Source organism: Pygoscelis adeliae, unplaced genomic scaffold (assembly GCF_000699105.1).
Source record: "Pygoscelis adeliae isolate BGI_AS28 unplaced genomic scaffold, ASM69910v1 Scaffold57, whole genome shotgun sequence".
Taxonomy (NCBI): Eukaryota; Metazoa; Chordata; class Aves; order Sphenisciformes; family Spheniscidae; genus Pygoscelis; species Pygoscelis adeliae.
Genome location: NW_008825615.1, coordinates 4,239,945 through 4,248,924, shown reverse-complemented (window position 1 = coordinate 4,248,924; position 8,980 = coordinate 4,239,945). Strand labels below are relative to the sequence as shown.

Here is an 8,980-nt window from a genome sequence, read left to right as displayed (position 1 = left end):
GACCAGCTCTGCTGTTCTTTTCCACTGGTGGTTCATTAACCACCTCAAGGTCATTTTCTTCTCTCTGCAGATGACTTTCCTCCTGCTTTCCAAAGCAGCTAAGACACTCTGAGGAGTCTGATGGGTGTAGAGGTGTGTGGGACCCAGAAGGAGCACAGAGCTCCGAGGGGTTGGCCTCCTACCACAGGATGAGACCTGCTGGGTCAGCTTGGTACATCTTGTCCCAGCAGCCTCTCCAAACACTGAGCTGGGAACTGGGTTGAGGTAGCCTCCAAAATACTGTCAACTCCACGTGTGTGGTTGCCATCAACTCTAGTCTCAAATGAGACCAACTAATGAGCTGTATCATTTGTTCACACATGAGATCGTATAAAACATGATCAGCAGGGTACATGGTGTGGGTACAGAATAGGAGGTTTAATATGAAACATTTATATCGGGATTTGGGCGTTTCCCAGCTCAGCTCTACTTCACAATGAGCTGAGAGCTTGTTAAGGGTCTTGGCCAGTTATGGGAATAGCTGTGACCTGTCTGAGCGAGGACAAACCCTCCAGCCTTGTCCAAAGGAGATTGACATCTCCACAACAGATGGTATCAAGTACTGGCTTAATGGAAGGAAGTGCTAGAGCCTTTCCTGCTTGGCCTAATGAACAGGAAGTAATCAGGGCAGGAGGAGGGAGGGAAAGGGGGAGAGGTTTGGACTAGAATGACCCCCACTGTTGGATCTGAGCTATAAAGGGAAGCAGGTCCTGAAGGTATAAATGCTTCAGTCCATCTGAGTTTGGATGTACCCTCCTAGAGGACTGCTGCGAAGCTCTTACCATCTTGTCACAGGAATTAGGGAGGGTGAAAGGATTGTTGAGCACTGACCTAAACACCCTGCAGACACGTGCTTCTCTTGGTCTTTTGTTTCTTTTTACGTGTTCACACAAGCCTTACAACTCTACTGACTGATCTGGATTCTCCAACACTCTCAGTTGCTTTCAGATGAATCTTGCCTTTCTGAACATGATTTCAAGGACATGGCCGGACCCTAAAGCATCTGTTCCCTGCAGGGTGGTAGTTCTAGGTATCAGACACTCTCTCAAGGACGATGCTCCTCATACATGTGTTTCCCAGGGTAGCTAAAGGAGAAAAAGGTATGTCTCCACTTAGTTTCAGAGGCCAGTTTAAGAGGTGGCAATGCAGGCATCTCTGAAGGAAAAATACCTTTTGGTAGCCACTGCAAGCTAGGAGCAGTCACTGGCATATAACATGATAAACTCACTCCCGTATTGTGTGGGTCCCGAAGGAGAATGTTACACTAAGACTAGAGAACACACTTGATTTCTTGCCCACTGTTTTATAATGTGTTTGAAATCAGTACATTGCATATGTTTCAATTTCCATTGCTCTAACGATCTGACGATTTCTTGAAACGCTTTAATGGAGTTTCCACTGGCCTTAAAATAATAGTATTTTTTAAAAAGTGGTTAAGTGCAGACTTTTATGAGGCAAACAGAGCCAGACTTCTCTTTAAAAAATATGATTTTTGCAAATGTGCTTGCTTCTAAAAATCTCAGAGCTGTTTTTCAGAATGACAGGAATAACATAAATGCCAGAGTAAACAGCAGTTGATCTCACAACGCTGAAATCTCAGTAGTGAATGAGCAAAGCATTCATTTACTGCATACAGAAATAGGTCCAGAAGAAGGTCCGAATGTCTTTCAAACTACCAGTGAACAGCATGGAAGTGCTTGTGTCTTGTGGCCACCTTTGACTCCATGGGCAACTCACATCTTCATATGAATATTTGCAAATAACATTTATGCTGTCATAATCTGCTCTTATTAAATGTGCTCAGGTTTATCTTTTCCTCCTTTCCTTCCCTTCAGTTTTTAACCTGTACTATTTAAAAGTTTCAGGATCTTCTCTCTCAGCATCCTGGTTCTTTCTACACAGAGACACTGCGACTATCTTACTCTGGGTTTGAGCACTCAAAATTCATTTTCTTCATAAATCAAACTTTTTCTATCAGTTTTTAAGTAGTCTGAGCTCTAAGAAAATCCCAGTTTTGAAATAGAACTTTCTTCCTTTTTTCCCCCCAATCTGGATAGGTATTTAATTTAAAAGTTACTGATAGAGAAGTTATCCTATGGCAAACAGTGAAGGAAGTTTGCGCATGTTAATTTTGTCACAGGGAAAACTCAGTGCATTAATCCTATACCTCTGATAGAAGTTAGTCGCCCCTTGTATATTTCAAAATAAAATGGAAGTGTTTGGGATTTATTTTTTTTTGACCAACAAGGGATATTCCATACCATATGGCGTCATGCTCAGTATATAAGCTGGGAGGAGTTGGTTGGGGGGCAGTGATCGCTGCTCAGGGACTGACTGGGCATTGGTCGGCAGGTGGTGAGTGGTTGCATCACTTGTTTTTCCTGGGTTTTGTTCCTCTCTCTGTTGTTGTTTTCCTTTTCATTACAGATTTTTTTTTTCCCCAATTATTAAACTGTTCTTCCCCCATCCCACTGAGGTGGGGAGGGTAAGCGAGCACCCAACATTGGGCATCAAAAAGGACTGTCATGGTTTAACCCCAGCCAGCAACTAAGCCCCACACAGCCGCTCGCTCACTCCCCCCCCGTGAGATGGGGGAGAGACTCGGAAGGGTAAAAGTGAGAAAACTCATGGGTTGAGATAAAGACAGTTTAATAGGTAAAGCAAAAAAAGCAAAGCAAAACAAGGAATTCATTCACCACTTCCCATGGGCAGGCAGGTGTTCAGCCATCCCCAGGAAAGCAGGGCTCCATCACGCGTAATGGTTACTTGGGAAGACAAACACCGTCACTCCGAACATCCCCCCCTTCCTTCTTCTTCCCCCAGCTTTATATGCTGAGCATGACGTCCCATGGTATGGAATATCCCTTTGGTCCGTTGGGGTCAGCTGTCCCAGCCGTGTCCCCTCCCAACTTCTTGTGCACCCCCAGCCTACTCGCTGGTGGGGTGGGGTGAGAAGCAGAAAAGGCCTTGACGCTGTGTAAGCACTGCTCAGCAGCAATGCAAACATCCCTGTGTTATCAACACTGTTTCCAGCACAAATCCAAAACACAGCCCCATACCAGCTACTGTGAAGAAAATTAGCTCTACCCCAGCCAAAACAAGCACACCACCACATATCTGCCATCTAACCTTCACTCACTAACCTGTGGTATTTATAGAGTGCTAATCACTAGATTAGGTATTTATCTGTGATAAATGATATATCTCTATTTAGATATATCATTTACATGATATTTATATTTAAATGATATATCTATTATTTATCTATAATATTAAAGATATATCTTTATAATATCTTATAAAGATATTTTATATCTTTATATCATTTATCTTTATCAATGATATAAGACAAATTTAAGTTTAATATGATAGTGGGCTCCATACTATGTTAAAATGTTTCTCATTTCAACCACTCTTCTCAGCAGGGGAGGGGGCTGAAGGGAGGAGTCACCTTTTCAGTGCCACTCTGCAGATGGCATTTCTAGCCAGGAGCATTTTCTAACTCTGCTTTTTCAAAACTGTGCCCATTTTCTACCTTGCTTTCCAGCATTTTCTACTTGCTGAGCAATAATAAGTGGTATATCTATCTATATTTAAAATGACAGATAGTGCCTGTCCCACTGCTGATAAAGGTGACTGTACAAATACCATCTCCTTGGTGGGGGAGCTGTAGAAAAATGGCACGATCTGGTACGAGGTCATTTCTGGTTTATTTTACAACCTCTACACCCCCACCCCCCCACCCCCACCCCCCCCGGGGGTGTGCCCTTATAAAAATTTGCCAATTTACCCTTACAAAAATTCACCAATTTTTCTAGTATGAAGAAAGCAAACAATTGACGTTGGGCAGCTTAAAGCCTACTCACGTCTCCAGATTCATGCCCCTTTCCATACATTGCTTAAAACAAACCCTTACCTTTAACCAAGGGAGAAATGGCCCAGTAGCAGCACGTCTGCTATGGTGGGCGCAGCTCTGCTGGTTGGGTTTTCAGTTGAGGAAGGCTCTGACCCCATGTTACCGAGAGGCAGGATAAAGCTGTTCAAAAATCATGGAAAGAGTTTACTTGTGCAGCTGGGGTTTCTTTGTTTGTTTGTTTGTTTGTTTGTTTGTTTTAAACAACCATGAAAGCCCTTTTGGGTTTATTCATGCATTTGCATACATGGAAATCCATTGCTGCTTTAGATTCATAAGAAGCTGAAGAGTTCAGAAATATGTTCCTGTGTCACCCCATCTTCTGCCTGAGGAGCATCGCTGAGCTGATTATTTACTTTCTATACTAATATTTTAGTCTCAGATTTGGTTATAGCTCCAGATGGCACGTGTTTGCATTCACATTTGCAACAGCTAAAGTATGGTCGGGCAGCATAAAGTCTCTAACAAAATGTCCTCAGCATAAAATGAAGACAAACACTCTCCCTTCTTCAGCCAGTGATCAGCACCTGCCAAAAAGTCACTTTAAATGCTAGTCTAGTGTGTTTGGAAACAAAGAACAGCAGAACATGAGTTAAACATAGATGCCCGGGGTACGTTTTTACAAAGGGGGCTTCTCAGAGCTCCTACTTCACGTCAAGATGTGGGGCAGAAGTTCAGAGGCATTTGCCTTTTCTCTAACTCGGTCACCAGAGGCAAGTTTAAAACAGGCCTAGTTTCAGTGATAGACAACATTTCACTGCACGGCCTCCTGGGGCAGCTGCCTCTCTATTAATTTGCTACTTTTATTCAAATGGTTGTCATCAAAAAGATGCTGATCTTACCAGACCTAATCAAGCAAAGTATTTTAAGCACATGCTTAACTTCAATCACTTGAGAAGTTCGCCCACTGACCTTCAAGATAAGCTAAACGTGCTTAAATTAACTGGATTTATAATTTACATACCCTTCCTTCAGATATAAGGGCCAAATCCTAGTTTGCCATGGCATTACCTGTTGGAGCACAAGCTAAAGGCACTGTTTCAGAGCTTGTTTCAAAACTGAGCAAGCTTTAACTTCGGGATGATACTTCCCACTACCTGCCTAGCCAAAGTAGGCAGTCTGAATGGTAGCTCTCAGTTCCTCTAGTTGCAAAACAAATAAGTTTATTGCTCAAGAAAGATGGTGTGCACCATGGGACAAGGAGGAGATGGAACCCTTTTAGAAAGACACTGGTTTTCTTACCGGCTCCTTTTGTCATCATTAAGGCTGTTAGTGAAGTCAAGTGTCCTCAAAAGTACCAGTGACACAAGATTCACCCAACTCCTCCCAGAAAACAAAATATATAAAATTTCTAGAGAAAATCCTGTTCTGAAGTCATATAGATGTTTATAGGCCAATTAAATGTTTGTACAGAAGACCAGAGAGGTAAGACATCCCTGAATCAAGGAATGCGTGCATGTATCAGACTGGTGTGACAGGATGACCTCAAAAAGGCTGCTGTCAGCTTCCTAGGAAGGTGTTTCCTTCTTGTAGCCCATATGAAATAATAGTGGAAGATTCTTCTCCTCCAGAAATGCATCTGCCTCCAGTCTCACCTTTTAGGAAAGTAGGAGAGCTCGCATCACTGCTTAGTAATAACTTAGTTACTGTATACATTGTGCACCAATGCATACAGTCCAACATATATGTACTTGTATATATAGGCACTCTACTGCAAGGACAATATCAGATTTTCTGCCCCATAGTTAAATTATTATAGCCTTTTAATCAACTCACAGCATTGAGTGAACTATTCTGAAAAGGAGTGCCTTCAAAGTTTCAGAATATGAATGTTTGCTGATGATACAAAATTATTCAGAGGAAGACTAGGGCTGTCAGAAGAATTGCAGAAGGACTTTATGAAAATCATCAACTAGGTGTCAAATGATAATTCAGTGTATATATATACAGCAAAAGATGCACATAAGATAAAACACTCCTGACTCCACTCCTGACTAAGATGAGAGCCTCTGAACTGATGACTATCACTCAGGAGTAAACTTGGGGGGCTGTAACAGTTTCATGGCAACAACAGCTCAGTGTTCAGGAGTGACTTCTGCGAAAGACAAAACAGAGAACTTCATTCTGTCCCTGAATAAATCCATGTTCTCCTAAGTCCTAGATACCATGTCCTGTTCTGATACTTTCCCCACTTCCCCTTAAAGAGTATCTTAGAAAAGATACAGGTCTAAGAAAGGTTCAAAGAAGGGTAACAAGATGATCAAAGGCATGGTACCACCCTAAAGAAAGAACAATTTTGGAAGCTACGTCTCTTTAGTTTGGACAAAGGATGACTGTGAGAGTCTTACTGAGATTTATAAAATAAAGCAAGCTATAGAGAGGGTGAATAGGGATTGACTGATTCCAGTTTTTTCCCCAGTACAAGAGCAAGAAGGCACCAAATCTGGTGAATGTCATGTTTGATCAAGTTTTGTCTCACGTACAGCATCCACAGAGTTCCTTGAGATAGGCTGATGTGGACGTTCATGTGGCTTCAGGAGCAGACTGCATGAGATCATAGGGTAGAAATTAATTGAGAGTTATTAAATGCATAAAATCACTCTGGTTCAGGAATTCCCTAAGCTGCAAATGATTGAAGGCAAGAGAAGTACTCATGAGAAGAGTGATATATATCTTACACTCTTCCTGAAGGACTCATGTTTGGCTACTGCCAAGGTAAGGATGAGATGGCCACTTAAGCTCCTATATTATCTGACAAGTCTCTTCAGCCTTCCAAGTATTCTATTAGGCAAATTAAGGCTATGGGCTAAGAGCCAAAAATACTACATGCCTTATACTTTTGGACCCAATAGGATATTTAAGAACGTGCGTAAGTCACTGGATATTTAATAGTAACAAATATCCCTCAGCTCCTGCTGACTTCATTACACTGACCCTGCTGTTGCACCCTGGTCAGAAAGGGTAGAAACCTGGGACCATCTATACCTAGCAGGCAGTTTTTGGAAACCTGAGAAATCCAGGGATTTTAGGAAAAAGGTTGCCTCATGTGTGAATCACCTAAACAACAAAGATGAAGAGCTATATTAAGTATATATTACCTGTAACAGTAATATACAGGCGTGCAAAACATTACTCATGGGAGAGATGGAGATGGCAGCCATGCTCGGAGCAGGACAATTCCCAGCAGTGGTGTGAATATCCACAAGCTGTCTGTAGCAATTTTGTGTGTGGACTTAGGATACATTTTTTTGTGGTCCGAATGGTGGCACTTGTGCCCAAGGAGCAATTCTGATGGTTGCAGAGAGAATGTGGCGGCGGCGCGTATTTGTGGGTGGGTGTGCTTGTTGATTGAAAAAGTATATAAATGCAAAACAGAAAAAATAACACTGATGTGACTGTGTCTTACTGTTCTCAAACCATCACGCTAGAAACAGCTAAAATAGATAAAAGTTCGTGGGGATTTCTCATATCACAAAATTGGTTTTTGTACAGTATACTTTCTTAACATTTGAAAGTAAGAAGCTTTGCTACTGTAGCAAGAAGGCTGTGGATGCTTGATATCTAGGTGCATGTGGCTTCAGCCATTCTATAGGTAAGATTTAGAAAGAAAGAATAGCTATTGCCTAATTTATGAGCATAGAGCTAAATTTAGCTGCTGGTCCTCTACATTTGAGGAAATCAGGTCACATAGAGAGCTCATTTCAGACAATTTTGAATCAGGACCACCAGGATCAGTTTCACCTGCAATTCAATATTGACTCATAATTCTAAGTAATCATTCTCTCAGGAAAAGCTGTTATACTGAGGCAGTAACCTTTACTCTGTATTTTTTTTTTAAACAGTCATAAAGCTATTATAATATACCAGGAATTCCTGTTAGAAAAATATCATTTGCTTCTGCCTCTTAGAACTATACACAATCAAAGGAAATCAATTATGATAAATAGAAATGGTATCCAATACCTTGTGTTACTGACATCAGGACTCTGTGTATGACTGATGCAGATCTCAGGAAAAATAAAAGTCGGAAAGGAACCAATTTAAACTGGAGAAGAACTTTAATAAGCACAGTTAATACAAACTGTGAAATGATGACATGAACCATGAGCGTGAAATGATGGTGAACTGTGAAATGGTGCTGATTTCAGCTGAAGGCAAAGATTTTTTTCCTTGGAGTAGAGGACTTGGGTTTATCAGAGCTCACTCTCCTACCTAGATTACTGAAACACCACCATGCTCACCAGCAAGTAGGAGACAGAACTTCTTTTCACAAGCAAACTCTGTGTAAGAATGATTTTAGCAAGCTCAGCCTCTCTTTCTTGTATAGCCATTAGCCAATCTATGTAACTCATGCAGAACCTCAGATGGCATTAGCGCTGCAACTGGAGTTCATTCCACTGAACCTCAGCCCAGCTAGAATTTTACGGTGAGAATAAGAAGAATGGGACTTTCTGGGGACTTCTCTGTTGCTGTGCCATTTAACTTAAAAAGCTCTTTGGTACCCCAGCAATGGACAACAGTAGAGAGCTGTCGAATGGATGGAGAGGTGGACAAGCAAATTGCATCAGGTGTTCAGTGCTCTGGGTCCCCTTGACCTTCAGTGCAGTTAGTGGCAGTTGCACCTCAGCAGCACTACACTTCTAGATTGCTCAACTTTGGAGCAGTCATCTCTTCTTCCACTTTTTATCTCCTTGGAAGGGGAAAATTTTGCAACATAAATATCATGGAGAGGTAAATAAATGGAAATTTTAAAATGGCCCAGCATGGAAAAAAGAAACAGTTGTAGCAAAGGACAAATTTGTGGCTATGCATCTGATGGGATAGCTTTTACACACCTAAGGCTAACAGAAGTAGCTCTTGGAGCTGTTGTTTTTAATGCTTATTTTTTGTTAAGACATGCTAAGAGCCCAGATGATAGGAATGCATAAACATTATACTTGGTGAAAAAACTTAGTACCTCTTCCCCTATATAAGAGCAGGCAAGAGAGTGCAAAGTAACAAAAACTTGAAGTATCAATTTCTTCTTAT

General features: G+C 41.5%; 1 protein-coding gene across 1 annotated transcript in view; it reads left to right on the top strand.

The window, feature by feature from the left end:
• LOC103924661 (nuclear receptor subfamily 0 group B member 2-like) overlaps nt 1-8,980 on the top strand; it is a 16,056-nt gene that overhangs the window by 484 nt on the left and 6,592 nt on the right.